Source organism: Octodon degus, unplaced genomic scaffold (genome assembly GCF_000260255.1).
Source record: "Octodon degus isolate 3935 unplaced genomic scaffold, OctDeg1.0 scaffold00069, whole genome shotgun sequence".
In the NCBI taxonomy this organism is placed as follows: Eukaryota; Metazoa; Chordata; class Mammalia; order Rodentia; family Octodontidae; genus Octodon; species Octodon degus.
Window position 1 is genome coordinate 3,423,585 of NW_004524645.1, and position 11,666 is coordinate 3,435,250.

An 11,666-nucleotide genomic window follows, 5' to 3' on the forward strand; every position below is an offset into this window, starting at 1 on the left:
TATAATGTTCTTTTGTGTCTGTACTTTTTTGTGTGTACTTTTACAGGATCTCACAGTGCAGCTCGGATTCCTAGTGATCCTCCTGTTTTCACCCTCCCCATCACTGGGATTACAGGCATGTGCCACCACGCCTGGACTCAGTGGCTGGCTCCTTGTGCTTAGGGTTGGGGCCGGTAGGGCATGTGGTACCAGGGATCAAACCCGGGTCCCTGATCTTGCCAAAGCATGTGCTTAGTCCACTGAGCTATCTCGTCAGCCCTGTCTGTACTTATTTTGAAGCTGTGTCAGAAAAGAGATGATTTAACACGTTGAGATGTGCTTCATTCATCGTAATCGTGAATGAAACTTGGCCATAGAAGGAGCATCTCATACTATATTTCATGTTGGCTGTCACACTTGGTCTGTTTTAGCAATGATTTTAGCATTTCGAATAAGTATCTTCCACAGTCATTGGGAAGAAGCCTCATTAAAATATTTCTAATTAAATTCCATTTCAAATTTTTATGCCAACATATTCAACTTAATTCTGTATTACATGATTTTCAGGTTTGACTACAAATCCAGCAAAAGAGGGAATGGTTAGAGGTTAAAAATTTATGGAAAGGACCGACCAGATAGCTCAGAGGACTAAAGCACCTACTTAGACAGGCACAGGGACCTGATCTGAACCCCAGTGGGCCATGCTGGACCCACCCCCGGGGTGTGTTGAGATGGCAACTGAGACTGGGCATGGTGGTGTGCACCTGTAATCTGAGCACTTGGAATGCTGAAAACAGGAAAGATCACTATGAGCCCAATCTGCATAGTGAGACCCTGTAGACCCTGTACTAAAATATATAAAAATAGAATTTATGGAAAGTACTCTATTAATACTTTTACTACTTCTTTGTCTTTGATATTTGCTCAAAAAGGTTTTTATCCACACAGATCAAGTTCATTTTCAGATTTTTATTTTTTGAAGGGATCAGTAAAGCTTCCTATAGTCCTTAGAATTTTATTCCTTTTTTCCAATAATTTTATTGAGAAACAGATAGTAATGAGACAGTTTCAAATCCAATTAGTAGGACAATTTCAATAATTAATACATTGCATATTGTTGTCTTAGTGGTTATTCATTGTACAAGATGCAGACATGATATCCTGTTTACAGACACTATTAGAACAAATCTTTCTATTCATTGAATTAAGAGAATGTATCTGTATATCCTAAATATTTTGAATATATGGATACACAGTGGTTATTCATTTGTGTCCCATTTTTTATTCCTAAAATATGCAGCGGTGATGTAAGAGGCGAGGCCCCTGTTGTTAGGTAAATAGTACAACAGCAGCAGACCAACTAGAGTCAGAGGTCTATTTTTGTAACTAAATTGTATTGGCTGACAGTCCAACGTGCTCTTTGCATTGCTCTATGTGACTGCTTTGGCACTTTAGCACTGGGGGCAGGACTGGAGGGTAACAGCATTGTATGACTTGCAGAGCCAAATATTTATCTGGCCCTTTGTGAAAGAATGTTTTGTCATTTTCAACAGAAAGTGATTCTACCTTTAAAAATATGATCTATAATGCCCTCTAACAGTTGATAATATTTTATGAAACACATTAAATGGCAGTATTATCCCTCCCAATATGCAATTATTATTGATCACAATATTTTTATATTTAAGCATATCAAGTTAGTTTTATGTTTCTTTGTGTCTCAAATATAAAGATTACATTTTCAAAATTCAATAGAATAAAATGTCATTAAAATTCTCCAAGCTATGCTATTGAAGAAATATTAACATCAGGTAATATTATCTAATAAATTTAAAATTGATTATAAAATTTATAATAATTCTTCCTACAGAATTCCATTGCTCTTAAAACCTTACTTTTAAATAACAATGCAGTCATAAAATCTGTAAAATCATGAACGTTGTAGGGCTTAATTACTGTTTCTGTTTGAGTCATTCTTTAGATTGTAGAATAATAAAGCTTTAGGAAAGTATTTGCTCAATTACAAAAATCATCTCTTGGGGCTGGGGAGCTAGCTCAGTGTTCTAAGAGCCTGTCTAGCAAGTTCAAGGGCCTGGGTTTGATCTCCAGTACTGTGTGCAATGCCAGCCCCAGAACCCCGTGTACGCTATGCCGGCCACTGAAACTAGGCATGGGGGTGCATTCCTGTAATCCCAGCACTGGGGAGGCTGAAACACAAGGATCACTATGAGGCTGAGATACATAGTGAGACCCTGTACCAAATAAATAAATAAGTAAATAAATAAAATGAATGATTTGAAAAATTAAAATCATCTCTTTTGTGAGTCCATCTGCAGATGAAAAAAAATGATGTATTTATATGTCATTGTATGTGAATTATTTGTATGCTATGACTCCATCACATTAAGTGGAGGTTGAAGCCATTTCCCAGAATGAAATTGTACCATCTTTCTTTAAGACATCATCACCTCTGTGCTTAAATATCTATCATTTAGAAATCAGTCATTAGTAAGACTTCTCCCCAGGCCACTTAGGGAGTTACCCATGGATCTTTGGCCAAGATTTTAAAGGAAAGTGGTTGAGGGGTAGATATAGAAAGTTCACTTCATTCAAAATTGTAAACAAGTCTTTAACTTCAGGGAAATGTACATGCTGAAGCTTGTTGCAAGGATCCAGGTCAGAGTGTCAGTGTTTCTGCAAGGAACCACTTCATTTCTGAAATAGTTTGTAATGAAACTGTTCTTTCATGATTATGCAGTTAATTCTGTCTCAACCAGGTATTCTAACTTCTCTGACAAACTCTAGACTTAGCACAATAAAAACTTATTTCTTGCTCATGTTACTGTTCAGTGGGCAATGAGGGAGGGAATAATTTCTTGCCCCCATAGTCATGCAGCAACTAAGGGGTGGCAAACTGTGGCCCCAGGGCTAAGCTTGGTGCTTTATTCAGTGTGGGCTGCAGAAACAGATCACTGAAGGGTCATTAAGCAACAAAAGAAATTTATTTCTCATAGTGCTAGAACTTGAATCATCTAAGATCAATGTGTATGTAGCAAACTCGGTGTTTACTGTGGGCTGCTTCTGAGTTCATAGCTGGTGTATTCTCACCATGTCCTCAGCTGGTGGAAGGGGTAAGAAAGCTCACTGGGACACCTTTTATAAAGGCACAGACCCCATTTGTGAGGGTTCCACTCTCAAGAAATAATCACCTTGTTAAAAGCTTCACCTCTTAACATCATCACTTTAGCAGCTAGCATTTCAACCTAGGGATGTTTTGCTGGGAGAGCCTCAGTAACTCGTATTTTCTACATGGATTACAATGTATTTCAGTGCACAGGAAACAGGTAGATAAAGTCTGTGGAGATGGAAAAGGGATCTAAAGATGGGGAAGTTGGGAGGCAGGACAGGGAAAAGGGAAGTAAAAAGGATTGAGATTGTGATACTTATATGAACCTATTTCCCATGATGAGTGCGTTTATTATGTACTGAAAACATACAGCAATGAAAAAACAACAAATATCAATAACATTTTGTGGCACATGAAAATGACATGCAATCCATTTTTTTTATTTTTAGGACAGGGTCTACAGGGTCTCAATGTGTAGATCGGACTCCTAGTGATCTGCATGTTTACAGCCTCTCAAGAGCTAGGATTACAGGCACACACTACCTTGCCCAGTCTTAGTCACCATCTTAGTGTGCCCCAGGAGCAGAGCCAGCACAGCAGGCCCATGGATTGAACTCCTGGTCTCTGCACCTGCCTAAGCAGGCGCTTTTTAATCCACTGAGCTATTTGGCTGGCTCACAATACAAATTTCGTATCCATCACCCAAAATTTTATTGGAACACAGCTGTGTTTTCTTATTGCATATGGCAGCATTTGTGCTGGAATAGCAGAGTTGAGCAATTTTGACAGATATATAGCCTAGAAAACCTATATATTTTCTGACTGTCCCTCCACAAAAAAAAAAAAAAAAATTATAAGGGTGTGAAATTGATGCATCTCCCCAGAGGGTTGAGGAATAAGGCTAATTGGTGACCCTGTTCACATTTTTGGGCAGAACTCAAACTTGTATGTATGTATGTATGTATGTATGTATGTATTACCAGTACTTGCTAGGGAGGCTGGCAAATGTTGTCTGTAAATATGCTTTGGATGAGTGCACTCTGAGGATAGCACTCATATGGGAGACATTTACTTGTGTGGTCTCATTATGGAGTCTTTCCTTACACTACAACTTCTTCTGATTTTCAGTCCGATGAATTCATAAATTATTTTATTCTTCCTTCCCACTATATCATTGTTGCAGCTCATCACACTTGATTTCTTCAGTGTGCATAGTCAGAACATGAAAGACAGCTTGTTTGCTTTTTGGTTCTTGGATTTCTTTTCTTCTAGCTCAAGGTATGCAATGTGTTGAAAACAGCAGGGTGTCCAAGAATTGAGCCTGGTTTGAGAGGTTCATTTGTGTATTTACTGAACTAGTCATGCAATAGGTGTTTGAAATATTGATCAGAGCAGTGTTTTCTTTTTCTGGATCCTGTCGTCCTTGTTTTTGGTCTGTTTGCACCTGCTGATGTTTGTGAATTATTGTCAAGTGGGAACCTTCCCAAAGAATAATGTTTCATTGGAGTATAAATTTTAAGTGAACGTAGAAGCTCCTATGAATTCAAAGATTGTGATTGGCCAGGTTTTTCTTTCAAGACAAAGAAAGCAACAGATAATAGGAATATAGGACTGAGATATTTTTGTATTACTAAAGGGAGACCCTTCACAATAAAATCCAGCAGATACTTGATTTTCTTTGGTTTCCTGCAAATTTCTCAGAAATAGCTGGACATTAGGAATAACTTTTCAAAACCTGGGAACAAGAGAAATTGCAATTATTTATTTGCCCATCAAAGTTGCTATATCAAAATAGTGTTTGACTCATTGCATTCTGGAAATCTATCTGTTTTGGCCTCAAATAGCGACAGATCTAGTCCAAGTGGGTTGCTCATTTCATGAATATTGTGTTCATGAGAGTTCTTGGATGACTTTGGCAAAGTCATGTTGGCAAATGGGGAGGTGAAGAATTGGAAAGTGCACCTTGTCTGCAATTTCCAACTTTGTATCAACATGATACAGCTCAACCTCAATCTTCAGGATTTTATGATGAAATTGCATATATAACATATATTATGTATAATATATGTTGTGTGTGTGTGTGTGTGTGTGTGTGTGTGTGTGTGTAGTATTTAGTACAGGGTTTGCAGGATCTCACTGCACAGACCAGACTCGTGGTGATCCTCCTGTTGTCAGCCGCCCAAGTGCAATGATTATAGGCATGTGCCACCACACCCCGTCTCAATCACCCTCTCAGCATGCCATGGGGGCAGGGCCAGCACAGCACACCAGGGGCATCGAACCCAGGCTACTGCACTTTTCTTGAGCAGGCCTTTAGTCCACTAAGCTATCTGGCCAGCCTGAAATCTCACTTTCAACTTTCACATGGACCTATATGTCTACCACCATCGTGAACAACCTTGCTCTCAATTGGAGGTAGTGCTCTGTGTCAGGCCTCTTGAGGCAAACTGAGAATCTCTCACAAAGGAGCAAAAAGATACAGAACAAGAGAAGGAAGAAATGATGCAGACTTCTGGGCATTTGATAGTCTCTTTGACCATCACTCCATTTCTTGTAAAGTTTAACAAGGCTAACCGTGCACGTTAAACCTAGGGCCTAACTTTGTGATTGTGACTGAACTTGAATGTGAATCTGACTTTATTTCAAGGTAGCTATTATTTTTCAGGTTGTAATTAAGATGATTCAGTGCATTGCTCTACACAACTAGCCAGCCCACTGTTCTCCAAGTAGTTATACATTTCTCATTAGAGAAATGATCCTTTTAATTCTCATAAAAAGTGCTCATCTTTGCTCACCAAACGTGTGTTCTCATTCATAGCATCCTTCCCAGACTGACCTAACTGAAGATTGTGTTAGGTAGAAAAATGAAATGCAGGAAGTCTCTATTACTTTATTTTGTAAAAGAAAAAGTAATAATGTATTTCTGGCGTGTGCAAAACTCTAAACAATTTCTCTCAAATATCACTGAACTATTTTAATAAGCTGCAGTGGATTTCTCCATAACACAAAGCTTTAAAAAGTCACCAAGTAATTTAACATTTAAAAAGTACGTCAGAAGATTTGTGTGCAGCTTTGTAGCAGTATTGTATAATACTAAATGCAAATCACATTTTCCTTATTATGGCAGCAAACATTGCTGCCAATGCACATTGTGTTACAATCTGCACTTGGTATATGAGGACATGGGAATGGCTTGATTTGTGTGTGTGTGTGTGTGTGTGTGTGTGTGTGTGTGTTCACCTATCTTTATATCCTTTATCACTTTCACCTCTTGTTTTTACACATGGGATTTTAAAAGGCGTAAGATGTATACGATCTGAAGAGAAAACAGAGTATGCACACATGGGATTGTATAGGTCTCCTATTTCCTCTGCTTTGTTAAGGGAATTGTCTATTTTCTTAAAAAGCATGTTCAAGTCACACTATGGAGAGAACCATCAGGGTTAATGCCCAAAATATGTAAACAGCACAAGTGGAGGGTGTGTTCTAATTCAGTATGACCACAGTGAACTCCACATCCTTCTTCTAGATGGATGAACATTGAACATTTTCACTGCTAAATGAGTTCAAATTAATTATGGTACTTTTTTCAGCTTAATGAGACTGTGGTGTGAAGTTCTTGTTATAGTAGACATATGGAAGGTGAGACTGAAATGTCAGGGACACTGATATTTTCATTCACAAAATCGGAGATTTTTTTCATTGTGCTAAAGTTATTCAGGTTATTTTAGTGGTGAAAGATTTTCTCTCTGACAGTCTGGAAAGTGAAACAAGGTAAGCATTTGTAAGTAGCTATGTGGCTTTCCTGTCCCCCATTCTTGATGCTGGAGTGAAAAGCAGGCAGAAACAGTTGTTCATTCCTATCCTGGGTAAAACATTCCTAGGAATTTGTTCCTTTTTTGCCCCAACCTGGATTTATTCTTCTAAGAAGGAAGTTTTCTAGAAACTCTGTGATTGGGTGAACTTGCTGTCATTTAGAACCCAGCACAACCTAGAGGACGCTGCCTTTGGCTCACTTGTGTTTCTGTTGCTAGGTTCCCTGACTGGGATGAAGGCAACTCTACCTCTTTTCATCTCCCTTCAGGGACAAAGGGACAAATGAATGCCCATTCAGATGAGGTCACTTTGTCCTTTAGTGGATGTAGTAGGGTTTTCTTTTTCTACTTAAGATCTCCTTTTTTTTGTGAAGTAGTAGAGGAAATGTTCCTGTCTCAGAAAGCTAACAGGATCACGTCAATAATTTCTGACATTGCCAATTAAACAGAAGACCCAATGCTATTATGGGCTTCTGTACTCTTTTAGAATATTTTGCTGAGTTTACACACCTATAATATTCAACAACGGAACTTAAAAAAAATTGGGGTATAACTATGAATGTCCATTTTGTATCTGTGTATTCAAAGTGGTTGGGATAGATATATAGTTGCATTCTCTTAATGAATAGAATGATTTTTTCTAATGGTGTTTGTAAGTAGGATCACAAGTCTGCATCTTGTACAGCAATTAACCACTAAGAAGAATATATGCAGTGTATTATTTGTTGAAACTGTACTTTCGATTTGATTTGAAACTGTCTCATTGCTATATGTTTATCAATAAAACTTTGAAAAGAAAAAAAAATAAATGCTATTTATAGATTAAAAAAAAAGCTAACAGGAGACCATCCTCTGACTAATAGAGGAATGTTGTTGGAGCCTTATTGCTTTGACACATTTGCTTGCCAGGCCAGGGAGGAGGATGGAGTAAGAGTGGGGCCTGAGTCCAGATCTAGGATACTCTCCAAAGCCTAAACAAGTTACTACAGGTGGTTTCCTTTGGGGAAGTATTTACCAGTCCCAATTCCACAGCATGTGCTTGGTGCCTGAGACCCTAGTATTCCTTGCTCCAATTGTCCTGTGCCTGTCCTCAGAGCTCCAAAGTATAGGTCATAGTGAGAGGCTTGAAGTGGGATTGGCTCTGTCAGAGTGGTAGATAGCACCCGTGTCTGGGCCAACTGTCACCTCTAGGGTGGGCCTCGGCATGAATGGGAGGAGCCAGGGACAAGAATACCACATTTTAGGTCATATCCTTGGTGACTTACTCCCAACCAGGCCCCACTTCCTACCCATATATTCCACTCTGAACCATCCATGGACCAGCCCACTGATAGGGATAGTACCTCATCATCTAATCACCTTCTAAAAGCTCCATTTCTTTTATTTTTTTGTGTTTTTAGGGAAGGGTCTACAGGGTGTTCAGGGTATCACTACTGGATTGCTCTCATAGTGATCCCCCTGTTTACAGCCTCCCAATAGCTGAGATAACAGGGCTGCACCACCACACCCAGTCTCAATTGCCATCTCAGCGCACCCTGGGGGCAGGGCTGGCACAGCAGGCCAAGGGATCAAATCCCTGGCACCTGCGCCTGCTTGCAGGCGGTTTAATCCACTGAGCTATTTGGCCCCTGTGCCTGCTTGCAGATGCTTTAATCCACTGAGCTATTTGGCCGCCCCCTAAAAGCTCCACTTCTGAACATGTTTTAGGTTTAACCCATGATAAGAGATGCTACATTTATATACAGATACTCTACATACACAACGACATAGGTGGCGACCTGGCAGATCCTCCCCTAACTTTGGTATGCCTTCCTCTTAGATGCCCTTTTCCTGCTATGGTAAGGAAAAGGGACAACTGCATGTGGGAATTCTTGCCTCACAAGAGACCTATGTCTGTGGGCAGCTTTGAGACTCACTTAGCTCATTAACTTCTTAGCAAGAGAAGAAGAACTGAGGGTTGATAGGCACTGGTAGGTCCCTGTCAAACATTAAATACTGCATACTCACCCCTAAGCACTAATGATAATTGACATAATCTACTTCATCTCTTTTTCTACTCTCCCCTCTCATGTACTCATCTTTTCTTTTCTGGATTTCTTAGCTTAGCATCATAAAAAGTGTCCAAATATTATCACCATGAATGGATTGCCTCAGAGTTGCCTGCCCTAAAATTACTGTTCCAGTGCCTTCTGAATCAGCCCAGGATACCAATAGTGTGCTTCCTCCCCTGGGCCTTGGAAACAGATGTTTTGACAGCTTATCATTGATTCTTGGGGTTCATTTCCTTGGAACTTACTGAACCTTGGACCCCATGGGATTTCTGAAAAGGCTTCTTCATAGTCACATCACTGCTCTGCTAAAATCAGAAAGTTTTGGTTCACATTATGTCAGAATGAGATCTATTTTCCTGTTTCTAATAGCTGGCTTTTCATTCACTTATTTAACAGGAAGCTGCAATTTCCAGCCGCCATTTTCTGGAACATAAAGGTTACCTTTGTGTGCTCTTAACAGACAAAAATGTTAATGTAGTAGAACAACACTATTAGTCAACCTTTAGTATCTTTGCTTCATTTGTTGTGCAGGGCACACTGACCTGCTAGGAGCCACTGTGAATGCCAGGATGAACCCATTCATTTTCCTGAGTTTTTGGTATTCATTCCTTAAAAGTGGAGTAAGAAAGTAGTTACCACAAGCTTATTTTTAAGGAATTTTCATATTATTTGATAATCTTGTTAAATCACTTAGAGTCATAGGAAAAGGGCATATATTTTCTTTGCATAATTCTTATGGTAATTTATGTCCGTTTTTCTTCTGATGAGAAATAGTGCATACAAAAGGTAGTCCGTGATTTAAAAGCAGCTGTGGTGGCAACTAGTAAGCCTACAGGAATATTTTTCAGTCTAACACATCAATGGTTGGTGCCAGCTGGATTCTTAGGGAGATTCACAGAGTTGGTTAAATTTCTCTTGGATTTTCTTTGCCTTACTCATTCTTCTTCCACATGAGTTCTTAACCTAAGTACTACCTATCCATGTGTTGGGCAGGCTTACTCTTTGTGATAGGAGCTGTCCTGTGCACCATGAGATGTACAGAAAATTGACTCATGTCTACTCATTCTATATTAACAGTATCTCCTTGCCCAGTTTTAACAATCAAAGGTATCTCTGGTCATTATCAAATGCCACCCACAGGAGAGGAACAGAAGCAGATGTGGCTGTGAACCTCTGCTGTGGAGCCTCTTTTCTACAAGTTACTGTATGCTTCAAGTTGCCTTACAGAGTTCTGAACTTTTACATTAGTATTTCATTCCCACATGCCCTCCAGAGCACCAAGGCTAGAAAATCCTTGTTTTGTGTCCACTAACTTAGGGTGTTGGCATGTTCCTTATTCAAAATGGTTCAAACTGGTGCAGGAACATCTAATTGGGTGGACTAAGGCAAGCATAAGTACATTTTAAAAGGGGAACTAGTTAAACTAATTTCCAGTGACAACAGAAGTCTGTAGCTTAACTATTTGTCACATGGTCTTACTCGAGACATCCAGCAACTTTGTTAGATAGGTAAGGTTATGCAAGAGGAAATTCAGACTTAGAGTAAAGAAGTAGTTACCACAAGGTCAAGAGGCTTGGTGTAATAAAGCCAGTGGAGCTTTGGCTTGTGACCATGATATTTTGAAATGTGAAGGGTCCTTCTAGATGTTCCCTGATTGTTCCACGAAATCACCAATGTTCTTCCTACTCTAGTTCCCATCTGCACAGATGCCATTCTCTTTTATGTCATGCAAGTCACAAAAAGATTGTTCAAAAGTTGAAATTCCAAGAAACTGACTCATGCCTTTTGAGACTTCCCACAGTTTAGGGGAGTTTCTTTTTATATTCAGAAAGAAGGATCATTCTAGCAACTGCCACTCAGTAATTTTCTATACAGGCATCCTTTTTATCTCAAGCCTCACTTTTTGCAAACAAAAGTGAAAACAAGACTCTCATACATACTCATCTTATAGGGGAGGATGACATAATTTTTATCAGATATAATCTTGCCTTAACAATTTTCACAAGAGACATCCTGATAGTTCTTGTGGAATTTAAGCAACATCATGCAACATGATGATAGGTATTTTATTTTTTAGTGTCTCGGGGAAATTTTAAGGGATTCTATGTGGCCAAAAACAGTGAAGCCAGCTGAATATTAGGAAAGGATATGAAGTTCAGCTAAATTATTTTGATTAATTTGAACTTGTTTTTCTCAGGTATTTTGACACAGTTATGGAGAACTAATGAAAAGCTATGTAATTATGTTTTAAAAAATTCTTTATAACTATATTGTAACCAATTTGTAAGAAATGTAAAGCCACAGAAGGTAAACACATTACCCACAATTCCAACGCTTAGCCATGGTCCCTGGTGATGTTTTAGTGCCTATCCTTTTAGTCCTTTAAAAATAATAATTTTATTGAGAAACGAATAGCAAAGAGACAGTTTCAAAACAGATCAGTAGGACAGTTTCAATAATAAATACATTGCACCTTGATGTCTCACTGGTTATTCATTGAACAAGATGCAGAGATGACATCCTGTCCATGAACACTATTAGAACAAATCTTCTTATTCATTCAACTAAGAGAATGTACCTGTATATCTATCCTAACTATTTTGAATATACAGATACAAAATGGTTATTCATTTGTTTTTTTTTCTACAGTTTTATTGATAAACATATAGCAATGAGACAGTTTCAAATCAAATC